At 35.2% G+C, this 21,373-nt stretch overlaps 1 protein-coding gene across 1 annotated transcript in view; it reads left to right on the top strand.

Moving 5' to 3' along the window:
• The window catches only part of SKAP2 (src kinase associated phosphoprotein 2), a 178,472-nt gene that overhangs the window by 121,847 nt on the left and 35,252 nt on the right, over window positions 1-21,373 (top strand). The window lies entirely within an intron of this gene.

Here is a 21,373-nt window from a genome sequence, read left to right as displayed (position 1 = left end):
GAGCATGGACTTTATAGTCAAAAAATTTAAATTTTGGCTGTACTATTTACTAGCTCAGTGACCCTATAAGTTAATTTCTCCATCTGTAAAATGGGATAATATCATTGGGTGAGGTAAATGAGGTAATATATCAAAAGCTCTTTAGCACAGGGCTTGAATCATAGCAAGCCCACAATAAATTAAAATCATCATTATTATTGTTTTCATTATTTGGTGAATTCTTGCAAGTGCTTATGTGAACTTACAATAATGGTTTTCTGACCGAGTGATAATTAATAATTGTAATAATATTACTCACGTAAATTCAAAATACTATAAAAACTACATATGCATCTACGTATTGTCTTTTACTACCCTAGAAGAAGATGATTAGTATAAAAGTATAATTTTGTGGGGAATAGTGATCTGTATACTTGCTTTATTTAGTGGAGCTATATATATTTATAGCCCTTTCATTTCTGGTTTATCCTAAGGAAATAGCATCTGCCATAGCATCAGTTATCCTCAAGTAGGGAAAGAATATTCTCTGGCTGCTTTAATCATATAATATCATTAATACTATTATTTTAGTCTCTAAAATGTTTGGAAAAACGTGTGAGAATGTATACTGATGTAAAATGGAAGTGTGTAGCACCTTTAAACGTACAACTGTGATATACATTTCATCCCTTTAAAATCCAGCAATGAGTGTATTACATTACAGTTGTTGAATTTAGTGTTAAGTTCTGTTTCTTCAACTTGACTATTCTCTCCCCATCCCCCCCAAAGAAAAAAACTGATCAGGAATAAAGATCAATTATTTATAGTTATTTTCATAACAAAGACCCAAGGAAGTTCTCCTGTAAATAGCTTCAAATTTTTAAAACATGAAACATCTTTTATTTTCTCTCACTACAGATGTTCTTCTTCATCCTTTTTTTTTTGGCGTGGGGTCACGTAATGGTTGAAAATAACTGGTTACTCTTTAAGTAGTGTTCCTTCTTGCTGTGGTACTAGGAGAAATTTAAGCTGCTCTGGGATTTCTTTGCCTCTGCCTTGGATCCCCAGTTGCTGTACAAAGTGATTGAGCTTGATAGAGCCTGCAACTGTGCCCCTGGGAAAGAAGCTGTTGTAGGCAGCCGTGGAATGTCTAGTTCTTTCTTCCCCAGTGTAACCAAGGGCTGCTTCAACATCTGCACAGTTCAGCAAGTTTGTCAAGTTTGAGCCAGAAGCTACGGAGGGGATTTTTTCTTAGTGAAGGCCCTAAAGAGAAGTTTTGTTTGATTAAATATCTAAAACTAGAAAGGTAACTTTTTAAATTTAAAACATTATCTCTCTTTTAGGACAGGAACTCAGTTATTGCTTTCACTTTTGTGAAATTTGAATATAACTGAGGGTGGGGGGTGAGAAGAGTGGAAAAGCATTGAGCACATTTACAAACTGCTGGTGGTGTTTTTTTCAGTTCTGTACCAAGAACTTTGTATCTCTGCTCTCTGACTGGTTAAGTTCCCAGAATTAAATAATAATATCATTTCAACACAATTTTCTGTCAATTACGTACTGTTGAAAACTAATCCTCTTAGTTGAAAGGAAAGGCATACAAATGTATTTGAAGAAAAATCTAAGCATTTAACATGATACTTGTAGTTTCAAAGCTTTTTTTTCTGAGAAAGCAAAGCTCTTACTCTATTAAGTTGTTTTTTTTTTTTTTTTATATGTGAAACAAACCTGCAGTGTTTAAGTCTCAAGAGTAAGAAGAGAGCATTGCTAAAAAAAATTGTATTACAAAACATCCCATGGAAAATGTTTATAATTCTATGGGAGTGTAAATAGTTTCATTGTAATTGTTTTTCAGTCAGAATATTCTAGCTTTTTTATAGCACCTTCTCTTTAATTTCTTGTTCATTAATTTTTAACTAACTTCATAAAAGAATAAGAATAAATTTGTAAAATTTCTTTGTGTTTATGGGATTTATATATATGTACACAAGAGTTGAGAGAATGACATTTCTGGAGAGTATTGGAGGTATTTGGCTTTTCTTCAAATACCCTAATGCTTTCATATCTTTTATGTCTTACTACTTATTATTAGCATAGGCCAGTCAGGTTTGCTTACACTGTGATATTACTATAGCATATTTGTGTTTGCTCAGCTAATGTATTGATCAAAGTGTGTTAAACTTTCATAACATAGCAATGAGTTCATTTTGCTTAACATAAATTTCAGAATTTATTGCTCAGTTTTTCATTAGAAATACAGAGGAGCCTTTTTGTCTGATTTTGAATCTTGAAAGGGGAAAACAATACTTGGGAGATTGCTATAGCTTACTGTTTTCTTTTTTACTACCATTGCACTATTTTTTTTTAATGGTAGGAAATTGTGCAGAAACAACAGCAGAAAGATTTTTCTAGATAAACACTGAATAGAATCAGCCCAGTAACTATAATGGTAACCGCCCATTAACCTATAAAATCTGTAGCTTTCAAGGAAATTGCACTTGAAATATCTTCTAGCAAGTGGACTAGAGGAGAAAGGGCAACATAAAACAGGAAGACAAATTTCTGTTCCATTAACCTATTTTTTTAAGTGTGAATTCATTTTTTTTTTTTTATTGCAATCACGGATTGAACTATTCTGAGCCAGAAAAGGATGTTTTTTATCCTTTGGTCATTCAATTACATTTTAAATTTATTCAGTCCAACTATCTGCATCTAAAATGGAATATAAAGTAACATGTAGCTATAAATTTTTTCCAATGAAACTATTACGTATATATAAAAAAGAACAGTGTTTGGGTACTTAAATTTGAAGTAGTTTCCAGTAAGTGGGCACAAATGCTAATCTAATCAATAATTGGTTACAACCCCCCAAAATACATTTTAGCTTTATTTTCCTCCTGAATAGTTATTATTCATGTTACCAAGTTAACTTCAGGGTTACAAGGGACCCTTCAGTCTCTGGTATTAACATTGTTATAAGCAATGGTAGGTGCTGACTTCACCAAATAATTTTTCTCATTTCTTCTTTGGAATGTAATGAAAAGATGTCAGTTAACTTTCACAGAATTACATATATTTAGCATTTTAATACGGTTAGTCAAAGCAGCCTGCTAGCATTTTCTTTTTTTAATCTGTGGTACTGAATTATAAGTGTGGTGATATTGTGTCCTAATATGTGGTATGAAAAATATTATTTCCCCAAGTAGATAACTAGATTACAGTCAAATTTTTGGATGGTTTTCCTCCAAACTCTTATGAAAGGGGTCATTTGAAGTTTTTTGAAAAATAAGGAAAACATTCATAAATGTCATGGTGGCACACATCTAAATGTTTATGTTTTTATCTTGCTAATATAAATGAGTTTTTAGTGTTGTTTATGTAGCCTATTTCATAATATGGTCTCAAACTTTGGAATACAATTCTGCCTGTCGTGTAGCTTTTCTCTACTTTGCCGTTGGCATTGCAAATTCTTTTCATTACAGAGACAGTTTAACACATATTAAAACCCAAAACACCTGTATGCATTCAAAATACATATTTCTATTGGAAGAGAAATAAAATGACCCGTTTTTGCAAGTTGCAGCTACATCAGTGATTCTCAACCAGGGGAAAATTTGGGTCCCAGGGTACATTTGGCAATGCTTAAAGACACTTTTAGGTGTCATAGCTGGGTGTATGGGTGTATGTGTATGTGTGCTGTAGACATCTAGTGGGTAGAGGCCAGGGAATGCTGCCAAACATCCTACAATGCACAGGACAGCACCCACAACAAAGAATTATGTGCCCCAAAATGTCAGTAGTGCTTAGATTGAGGAACTCTGGCCACAGGGATATAAGAGACAACTTTTGGTTTATCACTGTTTTTTTAATCCATATCTCTTGAGTTATAAAGATCCATAACCCAAGCTTTATATAAAAGCTTCTTTATTTTTATGGACACAATGTACGTTTTCTTACATACATAAAACTAGGATTATATAGAATGTTTTTAGGTCATAAGAAATCAGCTGGATTTTGTCTCTGTTTCCATTCAAGGGACAGTATTGCAGTTCTGTTTGTCTTAGGGAAATGAGCAAACCACAGAGACAAAAAAGGAGGGAAGCATTTTCTCTATTTTCATGAGCTACTATCTGTGAAGGAAGAGGGTTTTGTTTTTGTTTTTTGATGTTGTAGATGTATGGATACTTGGTTTATCCTATTCTGATGGGGTTGTTCTTTTGAGGCTGAAGGGAGAGACCTATGGACGAGGGGTTGGACCTTCTCTAAGTGGGGCAGGCATCCTGGGAGAATGCAGGGCTGAGCAATTCCAAGGCCACCTGGCATTTGACAGGTGGCTGTAGGGGGGGTGAAAACTGTCTTATGGGTCTTCTCTCTCTTTTTGGACCTGGACTTTGAAGACACTAGTAGGTTTGATGAGGTGGTCTCTGCCCCTGGAGGTAGACAGAGCATAACAGAGGCAGCCTTCTAAGGGGATCAGTGAAGAAGAGCTCACTTGAATTACTTCACAACAAGCCACATCAAGTTGTTTATTAATCTTTGTTTGTTTCCCTTTTGTTAATGCTAAGTTTTAATTTTTAAATTTTTATTTGCAAACAGTACATGCTTACTGGAAAAAAACACGTATTGTTGATGTGCATATAAAAGTAGAAGTCACTCATCTCCTACCCCTAAGTAAACATTGTTACCAGTGTGATATAAATTTTTTGTCTTTTTATTTACAAATATACAAGTTAATATGAAAGTTAAAACAAAAATGAAATTCTTCTTTTTATTTACTTTTTTCTGCCCTTTTATTTCCTTCCTTTTATTTTCTCTCTATTTTCTTATTACCTTCCTCCTTTTCTCATTCTTTTATTTTCCTCACTCCCTTCCCTTCTTTCCATTTCCATCTTTTTTTTCTTTCTTGCTTTCATTTCCTAAATTTCACAAATATTTTCAAGTCCATATTATGAGCCAGGCACTTTCCCAGGTGTTGGGACTCCCTTGGCCATCCTTCCACAGGCCTCAAAGGGGTGCAGTTACTCTGCCCTTCCTGTCCCAAGCCTTGACTTACTACTATATCTTTAATTCCCCATGTTTATTTATGCCTTATGTATACGTGCTATATTCATATCTCATGAATTTGCTGTTTTTGCTTTTCTGATATCGGGATCCTGTCTTCCAGCAGATAATGTCAAAACTGGCCTTATGCCTTTCTATCTTGATGCCTTCTTTCAAATCGTCCTCCACTTTCCTTCTTCCTCTCCATTTGCCTCTTACCTCCTGGCCCCACACCCTACTCCATACACCCAGAATACCTTCCTCTGTATCTGTCACTAGTAGATTGTTGTGATTGAGAGCAGGGACTTCAGAGAGAAACATCTGTTATTTTAAATCCCAGGTCTGCCCCTTACTGTGTGCTTTCGCCAGAAGAAGAGGGAATACAGTAGGAAAGGTAGAGAATATAAGAAACAACAGTCAACATAGAAATAGGTAAAATGTGTCAATAACTTTGACTATTGATTTTTTAAATGTTTTTTTTTTTTTAATTTAAAAAAGAGGTAAAAGTAGGGCCAGCCCGTGGCTCACTCGGGAGAGTGCGGTGCTGATAACACCAAGGCCATGGGTTCGGATCCTATATAGGGATGGCTGGTTCACTCACTGGCTGAGCATGGTGCTGACAACACCAAGCCAAGGGTTGAGATCCCCTAACTGGTCATCTTTTGAGAAAAAAAATAAATAAATAAAACTAAATTTAGCCAGTAATTTAAGTTAGCTGGGGCAAGATGGAAATGTGAAGTAATGAAAGCTTGCTAAGTGGTGTCCTGTTCAGGAGGAGGGAAAAGAGAAATACAGAGTAACTTTAGTCTTTGGTTAGAAATGCATGTTAAAATTTCAGAGTAAGAACTAAATAAATAGAAATGCAATCTTGAGTTTTCCAAAGTAACAGAGGGGAAATAAAAGGTGTCCACATAAAAAAAAATTGAACCCAGAAGAAGGCAGGAAACAAGAAAAAGGAGTAAAGAGAAAATATGGTAAAATAAACCCTAATATAAAGGTAATTGTGATAAATGTAATGATTAAATCAATCTATTAAAAGAAATGATTATGTTTTTTTTTTTTTAATGTGGCAGTATTCTTCGTAGAGGAGATACACCTGAAACAAAACCAAACAAAGTAAGGAAGTTGAAATAAATATTCCAGGCAACCCTATTTTTAAAAAAAAGCTACTATAGCAAGGTTAACATCAGACAATATAAAATATAAGGCATAAAACAGTGATAGGACTGCAGAATGACCTTACGCAATAATAATAAAAGAATATAAAGCTTAAATGCATCTAACTATGTAACTTGAAATCTATAATGCAAAAACTTATAGACAAATTTGACAAATCTTTCATCACAGTGGGAGATTTTAACACACCACTTTTAGAAACTGTCAGACCAAGGAGGCAAAGAACTAGTAAGGATATGGAAGATTTGAACCACATAATTAACAAACTTGATCTCATATATCTAAAAAGATATAAACTAGCATTACAAATAGTAGAAAATAAAAATCCTTTCAGTACACATTGACTAATCATGGAAATTGACTACATGTAAGTTCACAATTGAAATCTCAACAAATTCCAATGAATCTGTATCAAACAGACTATGTTTTTTACGATAAAATTTAGTTGGGAGCCAACATTAAAAAGATAATTACAAATACCCAAACTCCCGTGTTTGGAGGCGGAAAAATAAACTCCTAAATAGCTCCTGAGGTATAAGAGGAAATCTCAATGAAAATGACAAAATATGTAGTTCTGAAAGATAACGAAAATAGTACAGATAAAACCTTGTGGCATTGCTTTAAACCATATTTAGAAGAATATGATGATGAATAAGAGAGATAGAAGAATTAATCCCCAAAGAACTGGAGATGAGCGAACAACCTGAAAAAAACTGTAAAATAAGTGTGTTTAAAATGATTGAAGAGACAAAAGAAGGAATAGAAACTTTAACAGGAGACAAGGACCCTACAAAAAGAGATCAGATTTTTTTAAAAAGAAGTACCAAATAGAACCACTAGAAATTATTTATGATTTGGGCTACCTACCCACGGGACTTTAAATTTTCAGACACATATTTATGTTTACATTGCTTAGGGAACCAATAGAATACATATTAAAAATTCTGAACCAGAAGGTAAGCAAATGTCAACCACTCTAATGAAACTAAAATGCTGACATTTATAAAGCAAGAAGAAAAATTACACTAATGGGCCTGAGCTATTAAGATTTTTCTGTGAACCTTAAATGAAGAATCCTAAAACTGTACCAGAAAGTCAAATATTCAAACTGTAGGTTTTGTATCTGTACCTAACTGAGTACTTTATCATTTACCACCAAGAAATCTCAACAATTAGTTTAGAGGCATAGCTTCTAACCACCTTCATATCAGACCTTTTAACTAGAGTCTTCATTCTGCAGATTTGATTTGCCTCCCATGTAAAATATAAACAGGTCGCAGCCTGCTTTTGTTTTTATTTCCTTAATGCTTTCAGAAGAGAGAATATGATAAAGTTTGTAGTAGCATTACAAAAATTTATTTGCTTTTTTAGGTCCCAGAGGGAAAAAAATACACACAAATGTACATAAAGCTACATAAACACATACCTCTATAGACAGACTGCAGCAGGAGAGTATCAAGCTTCATTATTTTTGCAGATAGGTCAGCTGGGAATATCAACTTCCTAAGAGTACTCAGCTGCTTAGTTTAAAGCAATGATTAATAAGAATGGACAAGTTCAACAAAATGTCAGTGATAAATTTAAGCACTCTTCGTATCTGGCCTCAGCAAGTGCTGCAGTTGAGTAGTACAAAGCTTTCAACAACGTGGGAAAAAAATCTAATCTAAATTAAGCTTAAGTGAAATTTTACCTTAATTTAGTTTCAGATAAAACGTTCTTTTATAGATTTCTTCCTCCGCATTAGAACTTCATTAGAATTCTTACAAAGAAATAACAACTTCTTATAGCTACTTATCCATTAGTCCCTTTGTTCCTTATTGCAGAAGTCGAGATGGGGCAGAAATTTTTTCTCATAGAAGGACAAGGAAATTTAGTTGCATAGGCTGAGTGGCATTTTTGAGCTCTTTTTGGAACCAAATCTCAAATCTCCCCCCTCCTTGTCTGGGCCTCTTTCCACATTCCTGATCCCAGTTTCAGGAAGTACACAAATTAACTCTGCTTCTTTTCAGCATGAAAATTCTTAGGAGAGCTCTCTTTGGTACCTGTCTTGTCTTTGTTGTCTCTTCACCTGCTCACTCCTTCACCCGTGGCAGTTTGGTTTTCTGTTCTTACCCCTTAACTGAAACAGCTTCTTCAAAGTACCAGTACTCTCCCAGACATCAGTCTCAGTCCTCAGATTCATTACTGGAAGTTTGATTTTACTGGCCACCCCTTTTGTCTTCAAACTGTCTCTATCTTTGGCCTTCCCCGTTTTTTCTTGGTACATATGATATTAATAACTAAGCATCTCAGCACTATTTCAGATTTCCTCATTTCCTGATGCTTATTATTTCAAATTTGTTTTCCAGTTTATCCTTTATTTCTTTAAAAATGAAGCTTTTTGTTTCTGCCTTGTCTTACCTTCTCATCATACATTTTTATTATTATGCACTTAATTCAGCAAATATTTATTGAAAGCCCATTACATGCCAAATTCTGTGCTAGGAGTTGGAGTTCAGGCATGAGAAAGGCAGACCTGGTCCCTATTAAGTTAATTACAGACTGTAGTAAGTGCTATGAAGGAAGATAAGACAATGATGTGAGAAGGAGTAACTATTTTATGTTCTACAGTCAAGGAAGAAGTGACATTTAAAATGAAACCTCTTGGATAAAACTGGTATGAAAGTACTTCAAAAAGTTAATGGAAAAATAGAATAACAGATAATATGAATCTTTCCATGAACTTTCTGAAGTACCCTCATAAATGCAAAAAGCCAAATGAAGCACTTTCCAGGCACAGAGGACACCAAGTGCAAAGGTTCTGAAGCCAGAGCATGCTGGAGTGTTCAAGAACCAGAAAGGAGGGCCACACATAGTCAGGCAGAGAGAGATTAGAATGAGATTGGACAGACAGCCAAGAGCCAGGTTAAGCAGGGCCTTTGTAGGACAGAATCACAACTTTGTGTGCATAAATGACACTTGAAAAATGTGTGGTGAATTACTATAGTGAAACTGACATATATAATTATATGATTGCCCACATACATCAAATGCTATTTAATGTGATGAAAAATTTGGATTTGAAAAGCTCTTTCTCTCTACACTCTCTCCCAGGCAACTTTACATCTTCAATATCACTATACATAGATGCATATGGTTAGAGCAAAGTAAAACATCTTTTGCTAGCTAGCTCATCAAAAGAATGTAAAAGATTATATGATGATAACTATAATGATAATGGTTAACAGTATGTGCCAAGTACTTTACTAAGTATTATCTCATTTAATAAACACAAATACTTTATGGCACAGGTACTATTACTGTCTCTATTTTACAGGTAAGGAAACTAAGGCACAGAAAGTTTCAGTAACTTGTGTAGAGTCACAAGCTAAGAAGTGGCAGAGTTGGGATTTGAACCTAGACATTTTGACTTTGAAGGTCAAGCTCTTAGCCAATAACTAGACTGCCTCTCAACAGAAATATGGTAAAAATCACCTTGTAAAGACTATCAAGTAAGTATTTACTGGTACACATGTACAAAAGACACCAGAAAGGATAACTTACCAACCAGATCTTACTTTCACATCTGGACTCTCCTCTGAGCTCTGGCCTCATTTCTGATGACTGGCCATCATGTCAGACTCAAACATTTAAGATCAAATTCACCATCTTCCTTATTAATACTGCTCTTCCTCCTTTCTTTATCTTTCTGTTATCTTCTATCTTTCTGTATTGAGTATCAATAGTCACTCAAGTCTAAAAAAATTTTAGAAACTCAAACTCGTCCTTGACTCCTTCCTTGATCTCCCCGCCTCCCCTAGTCAGATTAGTTTCCAATTACTACTGATTCTTCCTCTAAAACATCATCCATTCCTGGCTCTCCATTCACTCAGGCTTTAATGATTTCTGATCTGGATCATTACAAGGGCTCCTAAGTGCTCGCCCTATTTCTTATCTGTCTATCTCTTTCTCCAACCAACCTGATAATTCATTCTACACACTGTCAGCAGATTATCTTCCTAAAATATAACATGGTCAAATTAATCTCTTGCTCATTAGCCTTTGTGTGGGTCCCCAATGCCTAGTGAACCAAGTCCAAACTCACTAGCTAGGCCCTGAGCCCCTTCCATGATCCAACTCAAATCTACCTTTCCAATCCCTTTCCTGCCTCTCAGACCCCTTGTGCTCCAGACAAACTAAGCTCTTCACTAATCCTTAGTCCTGCCTTGTGCTTCATCAGCTATGTAGCACTAGGTTCCTTATACTAAATCAATGTGTTGAGTTAATGAATGAATTCAGGGACAAATATCCAGTCAAATAGTATATGGATAAACCTTTGGTTGATTCAGAATTTCATTTTTCCATCCACACAGTCCATGACCAACTCTACCATGTTTTCTAATATATCTCACTATCTACAAGACACAGGGTGAATAAATAGCCCCTGTCCACAAATGTGCTATAATTTAATCAGAGAACAGGTATATGAAATCTAACAACAGGAAAAGCAGAATTAAAAAATTTATATCATACTCTTACTAATTCCAGGGTCTAATAGTATTACTATATACCTTGGCTATGTTTTCTCTATCCATACCTGTGTGGAATCTTTATAGTCACTGCATCAGAAACAATGAAAATACTTTTTGTTAATTTTGTGTATTTATTATACCATTATATAGTGTTGGTATAAATATAATATTTTCTATAAACTCATTATTCCATTAGAAACAGTTAAAATGCCCTTGCGATTTTCTATATTCATTGGACATAGTGTAGTATTTTTGTAAGTATAAGATGGGGTAATACTGTATTAGTCCATTTCTGTTGCTTATAACAAAATACTCAAAACTGGGTGATTTATAAAGAAAACAAAATTTATTGCTTACAGTTTCTGAGGCTGGGAAATCCAAAGTCCACCTGGTGGTGGCAACAGTGACCCAGGAGACACACATTGCATCATGGTAGAAGCAGAGAGGGACAGTTCCTCATGCACTGTCCTTTTAAAGCCCTCAGAACCATGACCATAACCATCATTTTTAATCTATTCACTAAGGCATGATCCTACAATCTAATCACCTCTTCAAGGCCCCACCTTTCAATTACTGTAATAGGATTTCCCCCTCTCTTAACAATCACGGGGGCTAAGTTTCTAATACATAAAACTTGGGGGACACAATTCAAGCTTCAGGGAGTTTGGGGCGGACATTATTCAATCTACTACAAATACTAAGCACCATATAGTTTCATGGTATAATAGTAAGTATAGTATTTATGATACCATATCCTCTAGCATTCTGGGCATTAATACTTGTATCCAGAACATTTACATTATCTGATGCCAGAAGACAACATGTATAAAGGAATTCAAAATCTCCTTTATAAGCCAGTTAATAATTTTTCATTTAATGGAGAAAATATTTTTAAAAACAAAACAGTATAATTCAGAAGTTTCTGAAGTCATCTTTCTGCTGCTCCAAAATGTTGAATGGCTCTCCACTGCCCGTAAGATAAAGTGCTTACTCCTTACGTTGGCATTCAAAAGGTCTTCTGTAGTCTGACTGAAATCTCACATTCTAGCCTAATTCCTACAGTAATACAATACCTCTCCAATTTCAGCAAACTGACTGACTCTTCATTTTCCCACAGACCACATACTTCTTCAACCTCACATTTTTATTCAACCACTCCCATCTGTGTGGAATGCTCCCCTCTGTTCAGTTTTTAACTGGATCCTTCCCACTTTCCAGGCCTAGGTAAAATCCCATCTCCTCAGAAGAGCCTCTTCTCCCCATCCCAGCCTGAAATGACTCTGTTTCTCTTGACTTCTCTAGAGCTATTCATTTGAAAATCAATCACACACAACTTGGTGACATTTTTTATGTTGATATCTAGTTTTCTATAAATCTTATTATTTCACTTTTCATGCAATTATTTGGCAAACAAACAAATGGAAGGATCATTATAACTTGTCTTTACTATATTTTCTTGGCATCCTCCAGAGTATTTAGATAAGTGCCTTCATCATAAGAATTCAATAAATCATACCTGAATAGCTCAAAGTCTTTACTTAGAGGGGCCTCCTAGTTAAATTAAGAGAAACTTTCTCTCTCAACAATGATCATTTTCCTAATAACATAAGTTACTGCATAATCCTAAAAGAATGATTATTAAACAGTATACTATCTGTTATATTGAACAATATACTATCTGGTATATTGAAGTATGGTGGATCCCCCAACACATCATTAAAATCTAACACTGTTCCAGTGAGCATGGTCTCAAATAAACTTATGAAATGTAATACATTGACTGATGAGAAGCTCTAGTATCATCAGTCTTTTGTACAATTAAAGATAGATTATCTACTGTGAGCAACAGGACCAACTTGGGTTACCAGTTCCCTATGGCAGGCTAGTCATCCCAGGTAAGACGTTTACCAGGAAATGACATTCTCCTTGGCTTCTACTCATTCATTAGAGACCACAGGTAAAGTAGATCTAAAGAGCACAGGATCATAACTGTGATTTTTAAAAGCTGACATCTTCAAGGACAAATATCAGAAGACTTAATGTAACTACTTAGTAAGCGAATGACAAGCTTTGTGCTTAAAAATAAACTTGGATATGGAAAGCTGCATAAGCAGCTTAAAGGATGGTGAAACAAGGTTAAGCATCAATGTCATTCATTAGAGACCACAGGTAAAGTAGATCTAAAGAGCACAGGATCATAACTGTGACTTTTAAAAGCTGACATCTTCAAGGACAAATATCAGAAGACTTAATGTAACTACTTAGTAAGCGAATGACAAGCTTTGTGCTTAAAAATAAACTTGGATATGGAAAGCTGCATAAGCAGCTTAAAGGATGGTGAAACAAGGTTAAGCATCAATGATTAGATAAATGCTTGAGGAAAATGTTTAAAAATGATCTTTCAAGCCACGACCTTGATTCAGTGGACAAAGATGAGTCATTGGGAGGCCCAGAAAAGAGGAAAACTGGTGAAGATTCACTCTTAGTACCAGCTATGGCATACTTCAAGCCCCTTGTTTCCATTCTCCTTTCCACACCCTTTCTTTCAATTAAGCTAGTTCCTTTTCTCAGCCCACTGCTCCCAATTTCACATTGCCTTTTACACCCTCTTATATACCTGATCAGCCTATGTTTTCTTTCAGAAATTACTTTACATGTCAGTTCTTCCTGGAAACCTCGTCTGATTAGGTGGGTCAAGGTGAAGGTCATCTATACCCACAGTAAAATATTATCTCTCCCTCTACTTGTATTTCTTAAGGCATAACTGTAAGAGACAGTAACCTCAAAATATTTGGATATGTGTGTAGACACTTTAAAATATGTGTTTTGAGCCTAGTTGTTCATTTAATATTTCCTGAGAGCTCAACATTAATTTAAAAGTATTCTGAAGAGATCATCTAAAATTGTAATAAATGAACTAAAAAGGAAGGCTGAAGAAAATGAAACATGAAATGAGAAAAAAACCACAACTTTTATGTAAGCAATTCAATTATTTATGCAGCATACATTTATTAGGCAACTGTTATATGTCAGGCACTGTGCTAGACACTGGAGATACAGTGTTGACCAATATAACTCAGAGTTCATTAAATAGAAATAAATATAACAGACACTCAATAAGAAATTTTTATGAAAAAGTAACTAGAGGCTGAAGAGAGACTGATAACGACCAAAGATCTAAGTTTGTGGCAGTAGGTGAGATATCTGAAAGGGCCTATTTATTCAATGCTACTCATTCCCAATGAGCAATATGTGGTTCTGAACACCACCCACCCATAGAGCATTCTGGAGATGAAAGTAAAATGATTAAGGTCAAGGATTTTATTAAACAAAGACCTCTTACAAAAAAGGTTTGGATGGGGTAACTATTGGTAAATTTGGAAGAGGCCAGATTATAGCATATTCAGCGTCATAAGGAAAAGGAAGAATTTATATTCATGAAAGAATTTAAGGAAGAGTTAATAAGAAAGAAAAAGACTTTAAAAAAATAACCCCCAAGTCCCCTCAATATTTTAAACCTTTTTTTTTTTTTTACCCCAACAACAATAACAAAAAAAATGACTTTCCAAAGGAAGTGGTGGAAGAAACCCCATTGCTTGAGACATTAAAAACCAGATGGTCCAAAGCCCCAGAAAATATTCACGTGGGATCAATCCCTCACTGGGTGAAAGCAGAGGAACCAGACTAATGTAATATGTGTTTTGACTCTGTAGCTTAGCAATGCTATGAAAATAAAGATTCACATTTCCTTGGACTTTTCCTTAACTTCTTAGCGTTCCTCTGTGTTGCTGTAGCATTCTATGTTGACATCTATTAGAGCTGGCCACACAGAAATTGCCTGTTTCTTGGATGTCTCTTCGGCTAGCTCCGTGTATTGGGAGTTTATCAGGTTTTCTGCCTGCCCCCGTGGGAGTGCTGTGTACCCTGGGTTCTGGAAGTGCTCCTCCTACACAATGCTTTTGCATTTGCTTCTGCCAGAGCCCCAGGGGTTTCACGATTTTTATGTTAAATTTCTTGGCTCTAGAACAGCACACTTGAGAATAGTATAAATTTGGATCTTACATTGTATAGTCTTGGGGTTTTGATTTCTCACAGGAAACCCTTCCTTTCCCCTGCTTCCAGAACCCTGGGAAGACAAAAAGCTTCCTTGTGGCTTCCCTGGGCTTGTGGGGGATCTCACTTACAGCTCTCTGCTTCTCATGGGCCCAGAGCCTTGTCTCCTGTATCCATGAAGGTGTTAAAACTCCAGCCTCAGCCTCATCCTGCAGATGGTTAGTATATCATTTTGAGCAAGTGAGGAAAGATAGGTCTGTTTCAGTATGGTTGATTATATTGCTAGATGTTGAATTCCTAGCCATAAGTAATCAATTATTACAAAAACACTACAATAGAGACTGAAGTACTTGATTTATAGACTTTAATTCAAATCAAATAAACAAAATTCTGAGTATATACTATAGGCAAAGCTCTATGCTAGGTGTCTAACATCCTGTCTTCTGAGTACTGATGAGCTTTATAGTCGTAATATTAATTACTCATTGACAAGAAGAAATATTTGTTGAATTTATGAAGGAAGAGATCTTAAATGGCTGCTGAATTTATGACATAAATGATCCTAAATAGCTGCTTAAAACTATTTAGGGTAAAAATGACATTTATATGTATAAAGAATTATACAAAAATTATGTCAAGGTAGAAGTCCATACAGATCTAAATGTACACTTTGATTTTATAAGCTATCAATAATACATATTTGCATTTGAAGTCATGTTAAATCAGGTTAATGTGGTTACTTTGGAATATATCTTAAAAATGGAGTTGGCATTCCAATCAACTAAAGTCCTTCTGATTTAAATAACTTATTTTATTCCCTATTCGATCAATCATTTTCTCCCCCAGAAAATCAAACCAGTTTTTGCGCTATTCATTTGCAGAACTTACATGACATAAACATAATGTGACAGAAGTTGTTTGTTATTAAGAGAAAGTATATCATCTCAAAGAAACTTGTCATCTGGAAATAGGAAAAATCACACAAAGTAATTTTATTTGTATGGTGGCCCTTTCACTGTTGGCTACATTTGTGACAGCTGATTTCATATTCAGTAGTAACAATGTTTTGTTTATGCTTGAATGTACTGCAGTAGGATGTAGATTTTACTCAGAATGTTCCTGGTTGGAAAGAAGACTGTTCAGTTAAATGATACACTTGAGCACTAGTTATGAGGAAATATAGACATTATGTTATATATCTAAGAAAATGAGGCTACCATTTTGGTATCAAAATACAGTGTCAAAATTTTTAAGTTTTACTTTACCCTCAAATCGTAAAATTATTGTTTTTGGAGTTCAAAAGTAGAAAAATATTGGTGATTTTGTTTGATTCAAACTACGTGAAGCACTTGTTAGCAACAGGTACAGGTTTTAGGAAATCATGTGTACTAATATAAAAAGTATGGTTATAAGGAATGAGCTATGGGGACAGCTAATCTATTTGACAGAAAGAGTTATTGTTGGACTTTTGATATAGTAATCAAACTAGGGTTATATTTCTCATTTTCAAGAACACTAATGCAGTAAAAAACATTGATATGTTTTGTTGAGGTTCTTGCAGTGGTATAGCAAATCTTATTTGTAAATTTTAATGTAATCTTGGTGACATCTACTTTAAAGAAGCCTAACTGAATTGTGTTGAATCTTTTGGTTTGTGACGTGTGTATGTGTGTGTCTATGATTTGTTTTGTTTTGATTTTACTTTTCAATATATGAAAATACCCACGAGACCGGCTCCTGCTGAATTTCTGGTCAATATGTCATCAGTGCTATGAGTGCACGTTGTCAGTTGTTTAAACATTGTTGAATCCATTGTGGGTTGGCAAGAAGCATCTGGGAGCCAGACTTTTCCTGTGGACACATGCCAAGTAGTGTATTGTATTTCCCTGCTAAAGTGAACTATATTAAGATAATTTTTCTTCTTGAGTTTTTCAAATCACAAATTATTTTCCAAAGCTAAGTAAAGGATCATATGATAAAATTGTTTATTATAAAACTACTTGAATTCTGTATCGCTGGTTGATAACTACTTTTATTTAGCTAGAGTAGGTGTAAATAAGTCATGCAATTAAACGACATTCAGATAGTTAACATTATTCTTCTTAAGCAGACTGTTCAGGAAAGTTCATATATCATGTATTCTCTTTAAATCAATGTTTTACTCTAAGCAAGGACAATAAACATTGAATGACCCTTTAATTAAGTACTATAGTTGGATATGCCATTAAATTTACATGTTTGATTACATTATTTAATTAGATGAAAATAAAACCCTAAATTGCATTTTAATATACATAATTATAGCATAGCATTTATTTTAACTAAAAATGCCAGGAAAACTTTATAAAATGTCATATTTAATGTTAAAAAAATATCTGAACAGTTGTGGTTTTTGGATGAGAAAACAAGAATGCTTTGCCATACTAGAAAATAGGATAGGGGTTAGTTTTGGATTACTGACATTGCCCAGACCCTAGGCCTCTGAGGTGGCAAGGATTTGTCTTCCCAGAATGGATAAGTTAACTCCATTTACTACCCTGGGACACTGTGGGTGAGATCTTAAAAAAGTAACATCTGGTTACTCGCTGTGTACATTAAAAATACCCCAGCTCTTTTACATAAGAGCAGACATTTTGTTTATGTTGGCTTTATTTCTGGAATTCAAGTAAATGAAATTTTGCAAATATGAGTTCAACCTGTCCCGTTCAGGGGCCAAAACTGAGTTTAAGTGTGTTGTTTATAACCTCAAAATTTTATTCTTATGTACTTTGTAGAACTTCAATTATTATGTTGCAGGAATGCACACCAGGACCTCCATCAGATGAGTTTTGTATGCCTAACTTCCCCTTCATCCCCCTGCAGGTTCTGCCTTGTTTCTTTTGGCAGCCTCTTTCTACAGAAATATTCCAGTTCTAGAAGATCTTTCCCTTTTCAGGCATTATAACATTTTGTCATAAGTTTTTCTGTGTGTCAAGAAAATACCTCTTACCTTAGAACTGAAAACACCTTAACATATAATTCTGAAAGTCTATGCACAGCCCCTCATAGTACATGGAAATTTGTATTTTGAGAGTGCCATACTTTTGTATTATGTAAAGTGCTTTAATTTGCTGCAGTTTTTGTATCTTACCACAGTCAAATCTGGTGAAGAGCTATAGCTATCTTTTTGGGTATTAATCAGTCTCCTTAGGCTCCTGGTTAGGATGGAAACTCCTCTCGGCTCTGCTTGTTTCAGGGCTTGGCCTTACTCTGTTTTTTCCTCATATTCAGTCTCTGGGAGGAAGGTGATAGGAGATGATTTTTCCATTTGCAAGCTGCCTTCTAACTGAAAGGAAAATGGAAGGGGCAGATGCCAAGCTTTTCACTTTCTGTGGCCATGACTCTTCTGTTTTTCAGCAATTTATACTATTTTTCAAGGGAGTTTTTTTTTTAGATTGTCAGAGTTAGCCAAATTATTTTGTCATTGAAGAGTGTTAAAATAAGAATATATGTCAGTATGACATATTAAAATTTTTATAAGTTGCATGTTATGGCATGTAACAGCAATAGGTTAAAGTGCTGTTTAATTAACAAATATAGGAACAAGTGATATATGCAGGGAAAGGGAAGAAGTATAGTGCTTCAGAACTTGGACTTTGGAGACAGACTGCCTGGGTTCAAATCCTGACATTACTTTTTAAAGTTGTGCTATGCTGATGAAGTTACTTAAATGTTTCTATGCCTCCGTTTCTTCATCTATAAAATGGGAATTACAGCTTACTTTCCTCATGGGTTTTGAAGACTGAATGAGATTTATGTATATAGTGCCTAGTGGTGCTTGGTACACAGCAAATCTTTGGATTATTACTATAATCGCTGTTATTATAAATCTACTGTGCCTATTTCTGTCTTCACAGTAATTTTTTAAAGTAGATCTTATAGTTTTGTTTTCCACATGAGAAAATTCATGTTCAGACCGTTTAATTAATTTGTCTGAGTTTGTACAGCTGTTGAAAGAAGGTAATATGAACTTCTGGAATATGAATTTTATTTGCATATATATAGTTCCATTGTATCTTTTGAGAACATATATGGGATTAATTCCTGCTTTACTAATTCTGTTATAATTAATTTTACATTGAAATTAATTTATTATTTAGTGAGGTATACCTATATTTTGAAGCTTTAAAGGTGAGTGCCATTTGAAGGTACAACATTCTAAACAAATTACATTCAAATAATGATAGAACACTTGAACATTTTGAAACCTTATGTAAAAGAAAACCTCAGAAGATATGGCTCTGGATCATTGGTTCTCAGAATGTTGCCATGGGACCATCAGCATGGCTGGGAACTTGTTAGAGATGCACATTCTTGGGCCCATCCCAAATCCACTGAATCAGAAACTCTATGGTGGGACCCAGTAATATGGGTTTTAACAAGGCCTCCAGAGGATTCTGACGCCTGCTAAAGTTTGAGAACCACTGCTCTAGGAAAGCAACACATCATGGTGATATGCAGAGATATTGCTGTGGCTCATAATAATCTAGTCCCAAACTAGAAGAAGGAGCATGTGGTAGCAACAGAAAAATATAAGAGGTGCTGTTATTTGTAATTGCCCTATAAATATTAAATATCCAATACTATGTGCTTGATTCCTTACATTTCTTGGATTTAGGCCTTCTTAGCAGGTGGCACTATTACTGTTGGGAACAACCAACTAACTTCAGAAGACTGCAGGACTGAGAGTGATTCCCCACCTTCAGCTTCTTATTGGCTGGGACACACAGAACCAGGGATTAGGATGGTTAGTTTTTCTAGTATTCAGCAACTAGGAATCTTCAACTAAGAGGAACTGATGGAGAGGGTGAAAAATCAATAAGCAGTCATCACCATTACACCTTTTTCCTTCTTCAGACATAGTTTAAATATGGAAGTAGCATATTAAAAAATGAGTAAGGCCAAAGGACACAGGAAGTAAATAGGGAAACTGCTGTTATATCCAGATTTAATTGTGGAGAAAATTGGGCAAAAGTAGTTGTCATAGAATTCATAATATCCAGTGAGTAAAAGCCTGGCCATCAGCCAGACATATCTGCCTAGACTTTAGGAATGCAAATTTCAGAAATTTCAGAGAAAGAATAGGCACAAATATATGTTATTAAAGACAAACAGTGTTTTAAAATGCCATTTGGATTTTAATTGTAAATGATTTCATTGTGGAAAAATGGAGGAGAAACAAATATATTAACGCCCTTGTGCTAGAATCCATCCAATGAATGAATGAATGCAGCTTTTTAAGAGACATGTATCAACAACTGAAATGGCCAAATAATCTAAGAAAATATGAGAATAGCTGAAATTTAAAAATTATAAGTACAACAAAAAGTATAAAATAGCTAAGTGTTTTTGTTTGTTTTCAAAACTTATTTGGGACAATACTTCAGAGAAAACAGCTCAGTTTCTATTTTATTTGCTCCTTTTCTGTTAAAATTATCCTCCAACTGATAAGATTTGTAAGAGGTAACAGAAGCCCAGAACTGGAAAAGAGATTCTAATAGAATACCTAGCTAGCCAAATCCATTTAGCTTTCATTGAACAAACATTCTTGGAAAACCTTTTTTGTTCCAGCCCCTGAGTTAGGCTGCAGTAATATAAACAAGCCCTTAGAGAGTTCACACATGGAGGAAAAGCACACTAGTAGATAAATGTTTGTAGTTGCCTATAAGTGGAATGATAACGGAGGCCTATACCAAGTCTGTGAGAACACCAAGTGGAGAGTGGCCAGCTGCCTGGAGAGGTTTGGGAAAAGCTTCCTAGATTGTGGATTGAGCTATGTCTTAAAGACAGGTGGAACTTAAGTTTGTCTTCTTGCCCATATATAACTACATTACAAGAGAACTTGTAAGTGAAGTCATTGAACTACTGTCACTGGTTTTGACCATGAAAGATGAGAGAGATGTATGGAGTCTAGCAATTAAAATGTGAACTTTTCAAAAAGAGTAGAAAATTGTAGTGTCTTACGTTGTGTTTCCTGAAACAGAGTCTAAGACAGTTGCATGTAGAAGGTTTATGAGTGAGTGATCTTGAGAGATACCCTTGGATGAAAGTGAGGAAGGCAGGAATACACTGGGGTGACTCTTCAGGATTGTGCCCAGTGGAGGCAAGGTGGCCTGTGTTGTACCCCTTCATCAGCTAGTCATTGGCTCCAGGCTGTCCTCTGGGAGAGTATAACCTTGATGAGGCAGTTTCCTATAGTTGAGGGCAGTCTTAGTGAGGAACTGTGAGCCAAGCCCAGCCTGAATCCCAGTCGTTGGAGGATGGCTCTGTTGGTTTTGAAGAGGGCATCAGTATCCACGACAGGTGGATTCTGAAAATTCTAGATAGTTTAGGGACTTCGAAGTGTACTCCAGAGAGGCTACTACCATAAGGTATCAAAGGGAGTCTTTTATGGTATCTAGAAGATGAAACACTGATTACTGGAGTCCAATGTAGGTTCAAGAAAATGACAGACATATAACTGGACTTTAGCAAAGCATGTGGTCAGAATTCACATGAATTCTCTACAGATAGACCACTAAATAACTGATTTTACAGCTGTGCCCAAAGGGTGCTAATTAATTGATTTTGTGCAT

The sequence above is a fragment of the Cynocephalus volans genome, chromosome 6 (assembly GCF_027409185.1).
Source record: "Cynocephalus volans isolate mCynVol1 chromosome 6, mCynVol1.pri, whole genome shotgun sequence".
In the NCBI taxonomy this organism is placed as follows: Eukaryota; Metazoa; Chordata; class Mammalia; order Dermoptera; family Cynocephalidae; genus Cynocephalus; species Cynocephalus volans.
This window is presented reverse-complemented; position numbering and strand designations above follow the sequence as displayed.